At 42.0% G+C, this 18961-nt stretch overlaps 1 long non-coding RNA gene across 1 annotated transcript; it reads left to right on the top strand.

Moving 5' to 3' along the window:
• Nucleotides 1–1133: 1133 nt before the first annotated feature.
• On the top strand, nt 1134–14309 carry LOC140454607 (uncharacterized). The gene is made up of 2 exons (XR_011952721.1): nt 1134–1246; nt 14089–14309. It is a non-coding gene; the product is annotated as an uncharacterized lncRNA (long non-coding RNA).
• Nucleotides 14310–18961: the final 4652 nt, after the last annotated feature.

Consider the following 18961-nt stretch of genomic DNA (forward strand, 5'->3'; position numbering starts at 1 on the left):
AAGATCGTGTGTACAATTATTTCCAGCAGGTATCATGATAAAACATTCAGTTTGAGGCTAACTAGTATTATTAACACTTCCAATCTCGCTGTTCTGTTATCTATATGATATTTCATGAGTAATTACCTTTGTTTTCATTGGAACATTGCTAAGGGCCAACAGTGATTAGCTAAGGATTCACTGTTACTGTGCTCTGCCAACCTCAATATATTTGCCCCTTAACAGCCATTATAATCTATCCTTCCCTTTGACTTTATCTGTTGAGATTTGATTTTTTGCTTCTTCTGATTTTGCATATCATTTGGCTAAGCAGCACAGGTGGTTTACCAGCCATCCTTAATAAATAAAACATGACTTTCATTGGTTACAGCAAAACATCTTGACTGAGACTGATCATTGTCAGGACCACTGCATAAGCCTGTTTTGATGTACAGTCCAAATTCTTTTCAAATTACAAGTGCTAACTTGTAACTGCAGTCTGTGGACTGTGAACAGTTACAGATCAGTAATCCCATTTTACTGTCTGCTTAACATTGTTTGAATATATGTACGTGCATAAAAATATTTCAGTCTGCGTTTCTGTATGTTAGTCACTAATGCACATTTGAAAGGTTACACAATATATCTTTGTCAATATACACCTCTTAATCACCACTCTGACAAAACACATTTATTTCAATGACTGGAATCCAAGTAGAAATATCAACATGTATCAAGTTTGCTTTCAGACAGTTAACACAAGATCATTAAGATTATGTGTCACTTCTTTAGCAATCTGGCTTCACATGTCTAAAAATCACCTTCTGTGTTTATCAAGCATTCTATTTCTATTTTGGTCACTTATTCTACATAGGAATTCCTTGAAGAATTCCCCCAATGGGTCTGATGTTAAAGCTGAGTAGAATCCTAAATGAAGGTAAAGGTATACGGTGTGTAGTGTACCATTGCAGATTCTCAGCAGAACTGAAAGATGGTAAACTGATTCACTGCCAGACCTCTACAATGCATCACATTTTGGACTATCTATTATTTGTGAAAGCTCTACACTGCGCAGAATGCAGTGCTTTTGGAATGTTGTGCACAGATTCCCATGTAGCACTTCACCAGTATATTGATGCTGCACATTATAAGTTCTTCCTCGGTGATGAGCTACTACTGCAGCATTGATATATTAATACTTAGACGTGAATCACATTGCAAGCTGCACCATTGTGAAATGGTGGACATGTTCGTTGTGAGCAGAGATGTAAGTGACATTGTATGTACACTGTCACATGTCTGGGAGATAGTGATTTATTGTATAAAACTTAACTGAGGTTTGAAAAATATTGATTATTTGCAATTTTCAGACATCATTATATTTTGCATGCTTTAAGAAACTTGAATGAAATGCTCTGTGTTATGTGTAATAGCTTTCAATTCATGAGCCCATTCAGAATGATTTCACATAACTATTCGTCTGCGGTATATGGACTCAACATAAGAAAACATCTTCTTCACGGGTGTGTATTCTCCCTCTTTAATCTCCTGAAAGAAAATACTTCAAAGGTTTTTCCAGATCTTTCATGATAATATGGCCTGGATATCTATCCATTCTCACAATGTCACTGTTCAACTCTTGCTTCAACTTGTCTGTAGAAACTGGCTACTTCAGCAACACAGAATCTGTAGCATTCCATTGGCCATACCTCAGTCTATTTTGTTTTAATTACTGCTACCTTAACTCATATTTTGTCTTTAACCTGCAACACCAGAAAACAGATTATCTGGTTATTATTCCATTGCTTTTTGTTGGAATTTGTTCCATGCAAATTAGCAACTATGTTTCTAAAATGGTAACATTGCAATGATAATGCTGAAGTATTTCATTTACTGTTGAAAAATGTAGGACATCATGAGGTTGTGAAGAGTGCTTAGCAAATGTAAGTTTTTGTTTTATTTCCTTTTTTTAGTGCAATATTATATCCCAGTTTCTAACCAATATTTATTTAGCATTTTTTCCAGTTAATATGAATTACATCAACTGCTATTTCTGCAACTCTATTAAGTACAATCAATAGCATTAAGGGAGAAAGTTAATTGTTTTATCTATAGTTTTGCATAAGTCCTATTTGTTTTGGAGACTCCACTTCAGCAGCTTACAAGGCAAAAGAATGAGAATAAGATTTCTTCTATGATTTAAGAAACTCAAAGTCCAGCCAAGAACCAGCCCCAGCTGGTACCCTAAATTGGCAGAACATATTTAAATTTTATAATAATTTTAATAATACTTCAGTTGGCATTATATATAAGTGGGTGATGGTGACGACTGCAGATGCTGGAGATCAGAGTCAGGATTAGAGTGGTGCTGCAAAAGCTGATGAAGGGCTTTTGCCCGAAATGTCGATTTTCCTGCTCCTCAGATGCTGTGCTTTTCCAGAACCACTCTAACCTTGTCCATTTAATCAGTAGGATATGGCATGGTGTTTGAGCAGTGTTTGGCATTGAGGTGTGATCTATTAAAAAGATACAGTTGTAAAACCTTCATGACTATCTTGATAGAAATAGCCCAACATTCAAAAATAAAGCAGTGTAAAACTTTAGTGATGTGATGTTTATTGATGTTTGATGCAGAAGTAGCATGGACACAATTGTGATATATAAATTGATGCCTGATGGTGAGGATCGCTATTGGTTGCATTTAGTTCTGTTGTACTTGTTCAATGCAAATCCTTACTCTAGACTTCATGCGGTTTTACACCAAGTTTTCTGCCTTTATTTCCCTCTATCAGTGGTCAAAAGAAAGCATTTTCTGCTTTTGCACAGCTGGATGATTCCTTTCTTGAATATTTCATGAGGCATTTGATGTTTGGTCCTTTATTATGAGCTCAAAATACTTGACACCTGTACTCAAAGTCAAGGACTAAAATACTTAATTTTCTTTAGATAAATGGGCAACATGTTTGATTCTGTTCAGATTGATGACTCACTTACTAATGATACTGCAGTAACATACAGTTTTAAAATGTACAATTCCAGAGATTGCGATTGCAATACTAGTGATGAAGAAATTCAGTCAATCATGACCAATCCACAATAATGATATGTTAACATTTCTCAGTCAGCTAATGACCTGCTAATGGGTATAAATCTTCATTAAACCAGCTGAGGAGTGTGCAGTTGTGTTATTACTGCCAGCTGAGTGTGCACTGATTTGCCAACGAGGTGAGACAAGTCCTGGTGAGTTTCTAAAGATCCATGAAAAAGCATTTTTGATGAGAAAGGATTATTTCAAGTGGCTACCGGAGGAAATATAAACTTGATTGTAGAGAGCAGTAGGGAACCAAGATTCAATGATGAACAAGTGACAAAAAATATGCACAACCTAAAGAGGAGTACAAGGCAAAGAATAAATATCACTGTGAAGTAATAGGATGTATATGGGTATGAAAGTTCTATTTGTAAAAGATGTAGACAATGAGCCATTGTAACAGAATATATTAACAAAAGATGTAAATAAAAAGAACAACATATTTGGTCTATTCTTTCAAAGAATGTGGATTTTGATAGGAGGGCCAACATTTGCTGCTAACCCCTGAGTTCCCTCAAGAAGATGGGGCTGAACTACCTTCGTGAATCATTCTAATACATCGAGTGGAGTTATACTCACAGTACTGGAGGAAAGGGTACATTTTGATCCCATGATAGCAAAGGAATAGTGATAAATTTCCAAGTCAGGATGGTTTGGGACATAAATGATGTAGTGTGTTCCTAAGCATCTGTTGCCCACTCCTTTCTTGGAGGTAAAACTCCTGCATTTGGAAAGTGCTTTTGAAGGAATCTTGGCAAATTGCCACAGTCCATCTTATATCTGGTACACACTGTTGCCTCTGTGTCAGTGCTGGAGAGTGAAAGTGGTAGATGGTGTGTCACTCAAGAGTACTGCTGTGTCCTGGATGGTGTCAAACCTCTTGGGTGTTGTTGGAAGAAGGCAGCCAGGCGAGCAGGGAGTATTCCATCACACTCCTCACTTGTGCTTTGTAGAGAGTGGATAGAGAAAGAAGCTGAGTTACTTCCTGCAAAATCCCAGCCTCTGACATGTTTTTGAAGCCACAGTATTTGTATGACTGGTTCGATGGGCAATGGTCATGAAAACTAGAGATGTATTGTGATAAGAGAGACAGATGTGTTTGTGTTGTGTGATTACAAGGTGAGTTAAAAATTCTCCACTGCTCCAAGCTATCTTAACTATTAAGCCTGCTTTCAGACAAGTGGCAGGATTGATTTGGGACCAACCCTTGAGAATCCATAAAGGTGGAGATCTAAGCTTTTGTTGCGGAGCTCAGAGGAGCATTTCTCCTCACGTGGCCCAATGAGGCAAGGTGTTTTTTAAAAGAGCCCTCACTGTTTGAGCCTCTATTGACTCCCTGGAGCCTACAGCTGGCAGAACAACTGCAGTGGCGTCTCCACCCAGACCATCCATTAAGCAAAGATGCAAGTCAGCTGGCTTTCCTCTGTCACTTGAAGTCCTGACCATCGCATTGTTCAAGGGAAAAACAAAGTTTAATTTCAAGGAATGGTCACACATATAAGGAAAGAACAAGACAGGAGGCAGATGCCTTATGAGATTTCAGACGAGAGCTGGATTTTTTTTGTAAGGGATTAATTTAGAGGGCTATGAAGATAGGGCCTGGAGAATGGATTTGCAGGTAGCTCTTCCAGGAGCTGGTACAAACCCAACAGGTTGAATGGTTTTCATCAGGTAGCTGATGAAGGAGCAGCGCTCTGAAAGCTAGTGCTTCTAAATAAACCTGTTGGACCATAACCTGGTTTTGTGTGATTTTTAACTTTGTCCAGCCAAGTCCATTCCTAGCACCTCTACATCAGGTCTATTCTATAGGTTACAGACACGTGAAGAGTTTGTTTCATGAAACTTTCTAGAAATCAGTGCATGTTCCTGGAGGATTCAGCTTGCTCTGAGCAGCCTCCAACCTAACCACAGCTCAGGGCATGATACCTGGGCACCCTACTTCACAGATATTGGCACATGACAATCCCTTGTGCCTATTTTGGCATCAGTTCAAAGCATTGGCAGTGTTCACTGGAAGCCCAGGTTTGTACAGTAGGGCACACTGGCAACTAGCATTGAAAAGCTTCCGAGAGGGCACTGTGCAAAATCACAGGGACTCAACTCACAGATTTGGATCAGGCAGCACTTAGGTTTCACTCACTTAGCACCAGCCGAATACTCACGACAGTCCTACCTTGGTGTGAGAATGAGCAGTCACAAAACCAGGAGGTTTGACTCACTGGTCAGCAGCCCTCGGTCAAGGTGGTGTACATCCTGCAAGTTGCCACATCAACATCACACCAGCTCCATATGCCAGCAGCTTCTATGGCAAACACAGCATGGACAGTAAGTGGGCACCATGTCTTAGGGGAGTAGACCTCACTCAAGTCCATGGAGTCACTCATCAGTCAAGGACTTCTGGCACTGTAAGTCAAGCCAGCTTCCCATATTAATTAGAGGCATGGTTCACAGTCAGACATCTGGTCTCAGTCAGAGGGTATGTACTGCTGATATCTGGGGAGTAGGTTAGGGTCAAACTTTGGGCTGTTCCTAAGGATGTGGCCTATTATTTGACACCAGTTAATGGTCAGGAGCAGTCTTGTCCAGACCTGTCTAGTCTTTACGTCCAAAGGACAGGGCCCAGTCTGTCTGCCGGATCAATCCACAGAAACTAGAGGAAAGGTGTGAGGTGAAGGAGTGGAGCTGGGTGGAAAGGGGAAAGAGGACCATTGTCATGGGACTGAGCCTCAGCAGGTACTCTCAGGGTGTTTGGGTGGGGGGAGGGGAGGGGTTGCTTCAGGGTCTGTTCAGGGTGAAGTTCAGTAGTGAATGGATACAACCAGATCTGCAAGCGGCGAGGGGCGGTGGCGGAAGCAGTTATGGTAAGGCATGCTGGGAAGGGGGTAATGTGGGACAGGGAGTTATCCATGTTCAGGAGTACCCTGGTATAAAGTGGTGTGGGATGGGGGGGCATTGAATGACCATACCAGTTCAGGTCACCTCAGATACCAAGGGCTGGGTGGGTGAAGGCAGGTAGCTGCAGACGAATAACCACTATGCTATCTGCTCCCTCATACATACAAACCTATTCTCTCACCCACAACGCAAGGCCACACTGCTTATCTGTATTGCACCCTGTTACCCCTCCAAGTCAACATACTTTGCCCATAGCATCCACTGGAGACCTGCCACTGGCCAGTTGAGGCGCATCACACACAGGCAAGAAATCAGATAATTCAAAACATGAGCTTTCATCCACAGCCAGTTAAAATGAATGGAAACAAAATGAACAAAGGCTGTTATTCACTCACACAATGTAAATGAAATGCTGGCATCATGACTAATGACAATTCCATAGTCGATGATGGACTGCAGCGTTCAGCTACCAGTTACTGGAACTGGGTGTCAGTCAGATCCTGTTTCACTTGTAGTGCCTGACGCAGCTGAGCTCGGTCATGGATGAGGACAGCTTCTTTCTCCTTAGCATTCCCATCTTCCTTCTCTTCAAACTTCTCCCTGTTCCTCAGAACCCAACACATCATCTCATTGTCTGCTCTAATTGCACAGCATACTAGCTTGATGCAGCACATTATAACCAGACTATACTGGAGGACCCTCCAGCCTGGACCTGCTCTAAGTATTGGACCTGCATCTTCAGAAGCCCTATCATCTGCTCCACCATGCAAAGCACCTGGTGAAGGTGCCATGCTGGCTCAGTGACCAACTCATCACATCAAAAAGGGAGTGCCTTCTGTGTTCTGACCCCCCCACATCACTTTTCCCATCCCAGACCCACATCAATCATTGAACTAAGTTTTGACTTCATTAGAGTCCTTCGTAAAACTTGCAAGTTAGCCGTTGAAGCAATTGTCTCCACCTCGCACAGCACCCTTTTAAGTTTTACAAGTGATGGCTGTTTTTGAGCAGCATTTGCTGTTTTTTAAATCACTGACGCTAACTTTTGCATCATTAAAATGCCAATGTCCCACTTGCAAACACCCCTTGGCATCGTGGAAATTGCTTTTACCAGCACTTGAAGCCTAAGCACGTTCACTTGCTCCACCCCTGCATAGCAAATGGGTAAAGATGGTGGATCCTAGGAGAAAGGGAGGAATGCAGATGCTGGAGATCAGAATCGAGAGCGTGGTGCTGGAAAAGCACAGCAGGTCAGGCAGCATCCGAGGAGCACGAGAATTGACGTTTCGGGCATCAACCCTTCATCAGGAATGAGATGGTGGATCCTGCCCAACAAACTGACACTGACTCCGCCCACCCTGAGTGTTGTGCCTGCTGTTTTCCAGTTGCAGTTATCATGTAGAGAATGGCAGGGAATACCGCTCACAGTGTGCACCATCAGCATCAGTCTCCATCTGCTCTCAAGGTCACTTTTTACCTCTCAATATCCCAACAGCCCATATCCACCCTCCCCCCCACAACCCTGTGGAGACTCACCAAATTGACATTTGCCTCAAATGCTCCTCCCTGCCTCCTGACTCTTTAGATTAGGCATGGCATAGGGTAAATAGGCAAAGTCTTTTCCCTAAGGTGGGAAAGTCCAAAACTACAAGGCACAAGTTTAAGGTGAGAGAGGATATACTTAAAAAGGACCCTTTTTTCAAGCAGGGGATGGTACGTGCATGGAACACACTGCCAGAAGAGTTGGAGGAGGCTGGTAAAATTACAGCTTGGGATATGAATAGGAAGGGTCTAGAGGGAAATGTGCCAAATGATGGCAAATGGGACTAGGTCAAATTGGGCTGTCTTGTTGGCACAGCCGGGTTGGATCAAAGAGTTTGTTTATATGCTGTATGATTCTATTACACCTTAAAGATGCCCACCGTGCTTCTTTCGACTCTCTTGTAGACTATAGTGCTGGTGACTGCCAATAACTCTTCTTCCATAGTTTACCTTTCCCTCTAATACTATTCCACTTACGCCCCTTATACCTTGAGATTTTCCCCATAACCATCCTTGTTCCCACCTCAACAGATGATTCAGCTTCCCCCACCCCGACCCCAGCTTTAACTGCCTCAGCCTTTTTGGAAGTGATTCCTACCATGCCCCTCCCCATCCCTATGCTTTTGCCCGCTTCCCTCCCTAACAAACAATACACAGACCACACAAGCCTGTAATCACCCCAGACTGCTGGCTAATCTCGATGAGCAGCCCCAGACACAGCTGACCATACCCCTGTCCACTGTCTTTGCAGCTCCTTGATTGCAGCAATGCTGCCTCACAGCGCTAGTGACCCGGTTTCGATTCCTGCCTCGGGTGATTGACTGTGTGGAGTTTGCACATTCTCCCCATGTCTGCATGAGTGTCCTCTGGATGCTCCAGTTTCCTCCCACAGTCCAAAGATGTGCAGGTCAGGTGAGTTGGCCATGTTAAATTACCCCATAACGTTAGGTGCATTAGTCAGGGGAAATATAGTGTAATAGTTTAGGGGAATGGGTCTGGGTGGGTTACTCTTCGGAGGACCAGTGTGGACTGGTTGAACAAATGTCCTGTTTCCACACTGTAGGGATATTAATTCTAATGAATTGACCACACACCGACTCCCTGACTGCTTTTGATCGTTCCACAGGACTGGCCATTGCCCACTCCGGACCATAGTCAGATAGATCCCCTGATTGTGATTGGCGCAACTAACCATGGCCAAACCCTTTGGTCTGTGTGCAGATTGTGATGATACTCGGACCCCAAAAGACAGCTACTTTCCCTTGACTGGACTGAGGACTGGCCAGCACCCACTTTGCAACATGGCCATTTGGTTGAATACATGTTTGGTGTGTCTGACTGCACTGATAGTTGGCACATACTGCAGGTGTTAGGTTGATGTCTCGGTAAGTCATACAGCGAGATGGTGATCACGAGCAGATTGGCAGATATCGAATGCCAATGTTTGTGGATGAGGGATGTTTTTGGTCAGTTCCCATGGATTGTACTCTAAGACGCCGTTGTGCAGTGAGTAACACGAATGATCCTCACAGCTTGTGGGAACAGAAGTTGCAAGGTATCCACTCTGACTTCCAGGATGTTGAGAATTCTCAGTGTCCAGCTTGTTCAGCCTGTTCAGAAAGATAAAAAGCTGCATTTTAATAAAGCAAGTTTGCAGTTAACAAAGTGATGAATGGGTAATAATTCCTCTCAATTGATAATTCACTGCTGATTCATGAGAACACGCCTCAATGCTTCATATTTGCGTAAAAGATACATGGAGTTGCTTCTAATGTTGAGACAGGTCTCACTGGATTGCTCAAGTGATTCAATGACAAATTCACCATAGTGTACCTGACACAGACCCCTATTAGCTTTTGCCTTGTATCGCTGTGGTAGTCAACTGAGAAGCTGAAAAATATCAGAGCCAATACTCCCCTCATCCCTGATTGTAACAGTATAGACACCAAAAATAAGTTACTGCCCATCTGGTTGATCTCAAATAACTTTCAAGTGTGCCTACCTCAGGAATCTATTAAATTCCCCTTTTAATTGTCTCTGATGGTTGAATAATAGAAAAGCAGGAGGCTGAAAGGACACAGCAGGCCAGGCAGCATCAGGAGATGGAGAAGTCAATGTTTTGGGTTTAACCCTCCTTCAGGACTGGGAGTGGATGTAAGGAGAGTTGCAGATAAGGGAGTGGGAGTGGGTGGGGGAGGGTTTTGGATGGGGAGAGGGGCGGAGTGGTGAGGTCGTAATAGGTGAACACAGGTGGAGGGTACGATCTGGTTGGTCAATTAGAGAAATAAATTCAGTTGGTAGCTGGAAGGAAGGGTCGTTTAGAGGAGTGGAAGGGAGGGGGAGGGGCTGGGAAGGGAGTTGGGGGATGGGAAGGGAGGTTATTTGAAGTTGGAGAACTCAATGTTCAGTCCTCCAGGCTGTCGGCTGCCCAGGCGGAAGATGAGGTGTTTAGATTAGATTAGATTAGATTACATTACAATGTGGAAACAGGCCCTTCGGCCCAACAAGTCCACACCGACCTGCAACCCACCCATACCCCTACATTTACCTCTTACCTAACACTACGGGCAATTTAGCATGGCCAATTCACCTGACCTGCACATCTTTGGACTGTGGGAGGAAACCGGAGCACCCGGAGGAAACCCACGCAGACACGGGGAGAATGTGCAAACTCCACACAGTCAGTCGCCTGAGGCAGGAATTGAACCCCATCTCTGGTGCTGTGAGGTAGCAGCGCTAACCACTGTGCCACCGTGCCACCTGTTCCTCCAACTTGTGACCTGATTCACTGTGACAATGGAGGAGGCCAAGCAGGGTCATACCGGAAAGGGAATGGGAAGGGGAATTAAAATGGGCAGTAACTGGGAGGTCAGGTCGGCCTCTGTGTCCTGGCTGAGATGCTCGGTGAAACGTGCCCTGAGTTTACGTTTGGTCTCCCTGATGTAGAGAAAACCACATCAAGAGCACTGGATACAGTAAGTTAGGTTGTAGGGGAGGCAGGTGAACCTCTGTCTCATCTGGAAGGACTGTTTGGCTGTTTGGGGCCCTGGATGGAGGTGACAGGTGATGGTGTGCTGGCAGGTTTTGCATCTTTTATGGTTGTGGGAAGCTTTGGATTGGAGAGGCCTGGCGCTGGATGAAGTTTCCATGTGGATAATGGTGATGGATGCGGCCAGAACCAGGGCTCGGATTTTGAGCAGTGAGCGAGTTCTCCAACTGGAGAAGAGAGGAGTAGAGTTTTGCAATCTTCCAAACTTTTAATATCAGAAATGAAACTGAAAAACAGATTGTTGAGCTGATGGATTCTGTGCTGGATGTAGAAAGTAGAAGTCCTCTACACAGTTCGGGAAAGGGAGGCCTTGAGCTGGGGAAGGGATAAGGCGAGGGAATGGAGGTGCTTTCGCATTGTCGAAAGGGTGGAGCAAAGAACCCAGAGAGACAATTGTTGGTGGAAGTGTTGGAGATATTGCAAGTTTCGAGCATCAAAGGCGCATCCAAATTTGGAGGGTTTAAAATATACCTGAAGGCCTTGAAGAATGAGATGGTTGTGAAGACAGCGGCTGAGGAATGTCACGTGGCTATAGCAATGAGTTTGTTTCTTTGTGTGGTCAAAGAGCTGGAGGACTGAGGAGGTTACGGTGCTGTCGCAGTGAGAAAGGGACTCACTGCGTACACGTCTGAGGGAGACAGAAAGCATCTTCAAAGAGGGCATCCTTTGAAGAGACTTTGCAGTGGTACAAACTTAGTTAGAGTCAAAAAAACTGCAGATGCTGGAATCCAAAGTAGATAAACAGGAAGCTGGAAGAACATAGCAAGCCAGGCAGCATCAGGAGGTGGATGGTTGAGTGGCTTTTCTTATATTACTGTGCAGTTGAAGCCTTGGTCATCGTGACTGCAGAGAATGGCCCCTTAAAGTACAACCCGGGCTTGGCTTACTTTGAAAAACAGGGTTAGCAGATAACATTTCTTAAGATAATGATGTCTTGGCAACATCTTGTTATCAGCATGTGGCCATTTACCTCAAGAACATCGATTATTGCCCATTCCTATTTTCCCTGCTACTCAAATGCTGAGCCTTCTTCACTGCAATCCATGGGCTATTTAATGTTTCCTGATAGGTTACTTCAGAATGGAGTCAAATATGTGTCAGTTATGTTTCCTTCTCCAGAGGGAATTAACAAACCAGGTGAGGGATGGTAAGGGACTACAGCAGAATCATAGAACTTTACATTACAGAAGAGACCATTTGGTCTATCATATCTGGACCAGCTCCCAAAGAGCTACCCAGATAGTCCCATTCTCTAGCTTTATCTCCATGGCCCTCTAAATTCATTGCTTTCAAATATATGTCCAGCTGTCTTTTGAAACCTCATGTGGAACCTACTTCCACCAATCTCACAGGCAGCAAATTCCAAATCCTAACAACTCTCTGAGTGAAGAGATGTCATCTCATTCCTTGTAAGGGCTAAGTGAGCAAGCACTGAGAGAGCAAGCAGCCTGAAATGCACCCTGGTCCAGTCTATATCTGCCTGTCCATATCTACCATGTGTCCCTAGCAACTTTTCAATGCCAATTACCAGTGTTCCCTGCCATACAAGACCATGCTTCCAGAGTGCATTGCCAAGCCTTGGTTGCACTTCAAGGGGCCATTCTCTGCAGCCACGATGACCAAGACTTCAACTGTGCAGCAATGGTGGTTGTGAGGGGTTGGCAAATGCTGGATGCCGATGCCCATGGACGAGGAAATGTATATGTTGGTACAGTGGATTGTGCCCTTAGGCATCAGTATGGACACATATATGAAAAACATATGTTCTGGGTGGAGGGAAAGATAAGGAAGACAGATCAGCAGCTCCTGTTCGCAGAGTTGCTGAGATTCTAGTACTCGTCAGAATACTGCTTCTTGATCTTTTTTCTCCAGAGGCAATCACTAGTTTACAAGATTCACAGGGTCAAAAAGTGTGGTGCTGGAAAAGCACAGCAGGTCAGCCAACATTCGAGGAGCAGGAGAGTTGACATTTCAGGCATAAACCCTTCATCAACCAGAGGGTGGCTGGTTCACTTATAAAAGGTCTCAAACTTATCAATTAAAAGTCATACTTTACAACATGTGCTGATGGAAAGACAAACTGGTTTTCTTCTTGGCCTAAGTGACTTTTATTGCAGAGAACAGAAAGAGAGAGAGAGAAATATCCTGCTAGCTTTTGTTTGTCTTGTTCACAGTCCCAAGTTTCTTAGCTACCTGGGAGCCAATCATATAGCTGTTGGCAAGCCGAAGTCCAGATCACTAGTTCACAAACCAATCAACTTCTGTTGCCAACCAGAGCTCCATATATACACAATGCTTTGGCTCCTGCTCAACCACAAACTACATTTCAATTACTACTCGAATGAGTAATTGTGCAAATGATGCTTGCAGTGAATATCTTGTTATTTGCTTTCAAAACATGCACCAATCATTGGTTTACAAAACGATTCTTTTCTTAATTCATGCACAATTGAAAATACAGAAAAATAAAAAGACACGGTCTTTATAAAGTCATAAAAGATGGACTCAGTAGCTCTTGCATTGAGCTGGGCCTCGCCTACTTCTTGTCCAATTCTGCCACACATTGCACCATAGCCCATAGTGCTCATACCTTGATAGGATCACACCTAGTGACACTTCCTCTTTGAAGAATTTCAGTGAAATGAAAGGCCTAGGAAATAAAATCAGATTGTGGAAGCTGAAAATCAGTAGATTCATTTTTAAAAATCACCATCATGACAATACTTTCTATTATTCCCATCCTTTTTCCTGTGACTGTCATAGCAATTGTTAAAAATTAACATGCATTTTTGATTTGCAGTTGTCTTTATTTTGTTTTGACTTTTGAATGTTGACATTTGCAGTTCTAATACAATGCATTATTCTCAAATCATATGGTTATTTCATAAAGGTTCAATCACACAATGTTATGCATTTGTTTCATTATGTCCTTTTGGTGTAATAGCCATTAACAAAATGTGGTTCTGCACCAAAATAGCTTGCAGCTATTTTTCTCAACTTGTGTAATTCTAATTTATCCAGCTTTTAAATTTTGGCATCAAAGTAGATACGTTTTGGGTATCATATTAAATTTATGTTGTCCTGTACTGACAGATGGAATCTGTTAACCCTTCACTACGCACAACATGTGGACATCTTCAGTGAGTTTAAGGAACATGGGAACATAATGAAGCAAATTTCCATGCATCTGCATTTTCAATTTAACAATCAATACGAATTGCAGTTAGAAACATGGCCATCAGAGATTTATTTGGATAAAAACATGCTTGTTGCTGCCAGGCTACTTAAGTATTGCTTTGTGTGTCTTCAGTTGCAGATATAAAATGATGGGCAGAAATATGAGTTATTGCAGCCACCCACATCTATAATCTGTAAAACGGCATAATGTCAGTGAAAGTGATATTAAGTAAAAAAATGTTAAACCAGTTTTTTTGAGTTTTGAGTCATGTTATTGTCACTGGACTAATATTCCAGAGCTGATCTGCAGAAGGGTCACTGAACTTGAAATGCTAACTCTGTTTTCTTTCTACAGATATCTGCAGAGCTATTCCAGCAATTCCTGTTTGTGTGAATGCTGCATATATGGCACCACCCATGTGCCTCACCTCGTCAATGGACATTGGCATCCAGCAGGGTTTTGTTTTATTTTACTAATCCAAAGTCCCAAGTCAATGTTCTTGGCACATGAGTTTGCATCCCACTATGATAATGGTAAAAATTTGAATTCAATAAAATGTGGAGTTAAAAACTAAATCCAATGATGACTGTGTAAGTGCTGTTGATTGTTGTACATCCCATTGACATCCTTTACGGAATGGAACCTTCAGAAATATGATTGACACTTAACTGTCTCTTGGGCAATTAGGAATGGATAATAAAATGTTGGTCAGCTCAGTGACACCTACACCCCATGAAGGAATTAAAATACCTTGAACTTGAAACTGGCACAATCTGCTTGACACACCAGTTGTTACTCTATACCATCAGCTTGGATGGGATGGAAAGAGCCTCTGCCTCAAATCCCCCACTAAAACACTGGGGAAAGTGCACTATCTGGTGCTCACAATAACCTAACCCATTCAGCAAGAAAGGATACATGGTTGGTTGCATGGGACTCCCTTCCTGCCTTTACAAAACTGGTTTAATGCAGACAGATCCACAAACAACAGTCTAAAATTCTCACCCTGTATCCTTCAAGTATTAAGAACACCTGTCATCCAAAAATAACTGCCTGAAATTTAAGTTTTCAAAATTCGAGGAGTCAAGTGTCCTCATTTTCTAAACTCTTGCATCCTTTTTCTTAACATTGATACATTTCAGGATGTATGACATTTATAAGTTAAATTCCAACCCGCTACGAAAAAATGTTATGTAGGATTCATCCCTCTACATGTGTATCACTTAGTGCAATGATTGTACTGAACAGTTTTACTTTTTGTTAAGGTAAATTCTTGAGATGAAGTGTAATAAAATGTCTGCTTGGCAATAATAAAAAAGAATCAAATGGCTTAAACCTCCTCTTGTCGATTCCCTTCCCCCCAAGATGATTTCCAATCGCCCTAAATCTTTCAGCATTTAAAATGTGACATAAAACACATTCAGTTGCTGCAGAATTTTCACAGTCCACTAAATTTTACATTACTTTAATATCTGCAAATTAATACTGTCAAGAATATCCTGATTAGCAATGTCTGGCAGTAAAACAGCTGCATAATTCTTTGGTGAGCTTCATTGCTACTGAAGTTAACTAAAAAGAAAGACGAAGTCATTCTTTCACACTTTAGTTCACTGGAGCTTTAATCAGTCCTCAAAGTAGATAAGCCATTACCTTTGTAAAACAGGCAATTATAAATAATGGCTTTAGGGATTAGCCACTATTTTCCCTTAGAAAATTTGCTACACTTCCAATATAATTTACTTTTTAACTAACCGCATATAATCTGTCTTTCACATGAGTGCCATGAGAGAGTTTCATTAGTGATTGTATGTGGTAAACTGAGTGTCTGCCTCATCCTATGAGCTGTCTAGAAACTCCTCCAGTTGACTTGCACTACAGCAACTCACCAAGTCTTCAGCTACACCATTGAAATTTTGACCTCCACCATTTAGAAACAAAAGGGAAGCAGGGGAACAGGACCCAGGTCTTGCTCCACTTCACACGCCATCCTGACATGCAAATAGTCCTTCATTGCTAAAAGGAGACAAGGAGTCAAACCTTTTTGCCTTGCTCACATCAGGACGACGACAGGCTTGAGAAATGGAACACCAATTTGTACAGTCCAGTCTGTCTGGCCTTTTCTCATAACACAACATGTTTCTGTTGCATCCCTATTCCAACAGTGGCCGAACCAATCATCAACCTTTTCTCATACTATATAAAGAAGTGTTCCTTTTTCCAAGACATTTCTTGTGTTCTAGGCCTGATGGGTGGAGGACAAAAAAAGTTTTGACTTCTGGTCTTCTTTTAGCAATGTATAAGCGCTGTGCCACAAAACAATAATTTTATCTTTCCTCATTATTGTTGGGTCAAAATTCTGAAACTCTCTTCACAACAATACTGTGGGTGCACTTACAGCGCATGGACTACAGTGGTTCAAGGAAACAGCTCACTGCCGCCTTCTTAAGGGAGATTGACAGTGGGTAATAAATATCCACATTGCCAACAGCATATACATTTCAAAAAACGAAGATACAATTTGAGCACACATCACATTGCCTGTGAATAGTATTCAGAGGGATATATGCCTTACTTATTAGCCCTTTACTAACGTTTTGTTCCCACTAGACTTCCAACATCACCACCTGTCAAAGATATTATTAGATTTGCAGGAGATGCTAAGTCCTCCTCATAAGACTTCCGAAGTGCCTCATGGTAGACTTGTGGGAAAGGTCATGGTATAAAAGGATGAGTAACAATGTGGATGCACAATTGTCTGAGTGATGGAGATTGGAGACTAATGGTCAATGTATATTCTTCCGGCTGTAGAAAGGTTTGTAAACAGGCCAATGAAATGCTTTGACACATTTCCTCATGTGAGTTCATGAGTTCTGGCATTCTACAATAAGATGCAAAGCTGCATTGTTCCATTGAATGGGATGCTGTTAAAATCCAGCAGAAACCTTAATAGCAGGTCTGTGAACTGACAGTAATCAGTTAAGATGTTGCTTGAGTGTTTTGAGACAGTGGCCTTTGCATTAATGGATTTTTCTGACCCCTGGCTACAGAAAGAGAAAGAAAATAACAGTTAAGAAGGCAAGTGAAAGCATTATGAATCATAACCAATGTAACAACGGCCTCAGTGTCAGATTTATCTTAAGTATTCTTGTGCTGTCATTAAAATGTTTTTATGCCTTGTGACAGCCCTTGAAGTGGGAAAGTTTGCACTGACTGATCAGTCACCTCCCCATAGCCAGCAGTACTTTATTATGGAATTGCCTGGTTCTGCCTTCACCCAGCATCACCTCCATGGTTGCATCAGTGGAAAATGTCATACTTTTCTTTCATCTGACTGTAGATTTTTCTGCATCAGAACTAGTCCCTTCTTTGTCAGTTCAGGCATTTCAAGCAGGAGTGTTATTCCTGATCCAAATCTGCTCTCTGTGATTAATTAGGAGATAACAAATTGCTGAGGAACACATTCTCATACTGCTCCTTCACCCACTGAAGAAGAGGAGAACAATCTTAGCAAATCAATCAACATTCGATGCCACACATAGGATAAATGGACATTCCCCTGAGCTGCTGGGATCTGTACCTTCACCATTAACTAGCAGCTAGAAAAGAAATATCAAAATTTAGAAAACTGCATTTTCTTCAGAATATTTTGTTTTACAGTTTACTTTTTAATGATTGCCTTCCTGACAAGTCAGGAAATTAGCCTGTGCAAAATATCCTGAGCACGCACAAAATAAGTGCAAGGAAATGACTCCAACAAGGAAGAGTGTAACCATGATCCCAATGCTATTACTATTGCTAAATCTCCCCAACATCATTCTGGGGGTTACCATTGACTGAGAAATGAACTGGACCAACTATATAAAAACTGTGACTACAAGAGGAAGTTAGAGACTGGGAATTCTGTAGCAAGTAATTCACCTCCTATCACCCCAGTGTCTGTCAGCCATCTGCAAGTCACAAGTCAGAAGTGTGATGAAAACTCACCACTTGCCTGGATGAGTGCAGGTCCAATAACATTCAAAAGAGGTTGACACTATTCAGGATAAAGCAGCCAGCTTGAATGACACTACATTCACAAGCATTCAGTCACTCCACCAACGATGTTCATTAACAGAAGTGTATATTATCGACAAGATAGTTGAAAGCCATATTTGTATGCTTTTTTTAAAATCATCCATGCTTCATGTTGGAGAAAATACTTTGGGGAAAGCAGAGGCACCATCTCTAACTTGACCCCACACAGTTTTTAAATGGCTCTCCAGCTCACCACCACTTTCTCAGGAACAACTAGGGAGAGGCAATAAAATGCTAGCCAGCCAATGACGTCCAAATCCAATGAGAGAATATTTTTTAAAAAGCTATTCTCAAATAGTTAATTTCAATGATACCTCTGAGGATGTCAATAGTGGGAAACTTCAATGAGGGAAATGTTCTTAAATTTCCTGGGAGTTGAATAGATTCTCTCTTTGTGGAGATTGCAGCAATCGCCAAAATATATGATCCAGCTGCTTACTGCATAGTTCGTTGATTACCCCTTGCAATAACATGGCTCTGCCTTCGATGCATGCTCAGTGCTGTGGGATTAAGAGGAGACTTCAGTTTTACTAAAATGGTTGTGTCACTTTCCATTTAGCATTGCACATTGACTGACAGCATGGCCGGCATGATGTTAGCAGACAATAGATTTCACTAACCCTTAATTGTCAAATCAGATGTGTCAGCACTGCCTTGGACAGCTATTGGAGTCTTAAGGGACTTTAGACAGACAATGCTCTGCAGTGAAAACCTGAACTGTGGTAAGTAGTCACTGATAATGCTGAATAAGAATGTTTCTATTCTATAATTTGTACTCAAATGCCTGGATTAAAAACTTGAATCAACAACCTTGTGACTCAGAGGTGAGAGTGCAAGTAACTGAGCTAATGTTAACACATTTTCACCATCACCTACTGAATCGCCAGTCTACTGCACATCATCCCAGTAACAGCTTGCTTGCATTTATCAGGATTTGCCAATATTGCATTTACAGAACCCATACCACATCATATTTAGAACACCACTTTTGCAATACGGTATTTTAAATTTTAGTGATTTGGGAGCAAAAACATCAATATTATAGTCATAGTCTTTGGTGTATGTATGTATTGCAGTCGGCAAATCACAGATTACAAAGACCTTCTGCAGTAGAGGGCAGCAACACCTTATAAATACATTTTTGAACCCCTTG

Source organism: Chiloscyllium punctatum, chromosome 3, assembly GCF_047496795.1.
Source record: "Chiloscyllium punctatum isolate Juve2018m chromosome 3, sChiPun1.3, whole genome shotgun sequence".
Classification (NCBI taxonomy): domain Eukaryota; kingdom Metazoa; phylum Chordata; class Chondrichthyes; order Orectolobiformes; family Hemiscylliidae; genus Chiloscyllium; species Chiloscyllium punctatum.